The 1,274-nt window shown below is 33.4% G+C and overlaps 1 pseudogene; it reads right to left on the reverse strand.

The window, feature by feature from the left end:
- Positions 1-250: 250 nt before the first annotated feature.
- LOC102734686 (ubiquitin-conjugating enzyme E2 variant 1 pseudogene) lies at positions 251-761 on the reverse strand (annotated as a pseudogene).
- Between the last annotated feature and the right edge of the window lie 513 nt (positions 762-1,274).

Genomic DNA, 1,274 nt, shown 5'->3' on the forward strand with positions numbered 1-1,274 from the left:
AAACAATAACATTTTAAAATAACGAGTCTTCTAATTCAAGCAATAATAGGCGTTGTTGTCCCTATTTAAAATTTTTTAATGTATTTGTAAGTTTAAATATAAGAGGTAAATAAATTCTCTCTGTAAAAAAATAGAAATAATACATATCCAATGAATGCCCCCTTGAATCCCACTTAGTTCTAGTTCCCTCTTTATTTATTTATTTTTTGTTATAACACAACTTTTATATTTCAAATGGACAAAAAATTAGTATCACTTACAGTATCTTAAGATAAATTGCCTTTGAATGGGAGCTTCCTTTCCAGTACGTTGAAGTCTACAAGACGTTTCTAGAAAATGTACTACTGTGGAAAATGACTGTTTAAATCGAATGGGGGGGAGGGGGGAGGGCCTGTGGTTTCTCTTTTTGATTAATTGCTGTAACACTGTCCTTCAGGCGGCTGAGGGAGTTTCATGTTTTCTTTAGACATCATTAGGCGCCGGAGCTCTTGCAGGACAACCTTGATGCTATATGAATTCTGCCATTTTGCTAGCACTGATATGGCTCTTGGGTCCACCACTCCATTAGAACTATTAACTCCATTCGTATTAATTTTTGTTACAAATCTTACAAAGGGGGGTGCTTCTGGGTATTTAGGTCCACATTCTATTTTAAGGCTGTATGTTTGGTTTTCATAAATTGTCCGAGCCCGTGGTGGCTGCCATCTTGCATCTCTAGTCCCCTCTTTAGACGTAACACCTGTCATCTCTCTAAATGGGTTATTTGCCTACATATATTTGTACATATGAAGTACAGAGTTTTGTTTTGTGTTAAATAAATGAAAGTATGCCTTAAATACTATACTTTGATTTTTAATCGACTATGTCTTGAAGAACATTCCATGTTTGAATGAATAGAATAGGTAACATAACCAAATTCTTTTTAATTGCTACATGTTTCCTAATGTGGATACATTGTAGCTTAGGTCCTTCTCCTACTTGTTTTTCAGGGGTTTTTTTGTTTGTTTTTTTGGGTTTTTTTGACACAGCCCAGAATTGGGTTTTAATTTTTTCCCTATTTGAAAGTTTTTTGTTATAGCTGATATGTTTGGTATTAGTCATCTTATCTTGTCCTTTTTGTTTATAATCTCTTGATGTTTCTGTATTTACTAATAAGGATCACGTTTCCTTTGTTTTTCTCTACTGAAAAATACACATCCTTTTTCCTAGCAGTTCTACCAACTACAAACTTAAATCTGTATTCTGTATTTATCAATGCAAAGAATAAAATAATT

The sequence above is a fragment of the Leptonychotes weddellii genome, chromosome 9 (assembly GCF_054177405.1).
Source record: "Leptonychotes weddellii isolate Sample4059 chromosome 9, ASM5417740v2, whole genome shotgun sequence".
NCBI classification, from domain to species: Eukaryota; Metazoa; Chordata; class Mammalia; order Carnivora; family Phocidae; genus Leptonychotes; species Leptonychotes weddellii.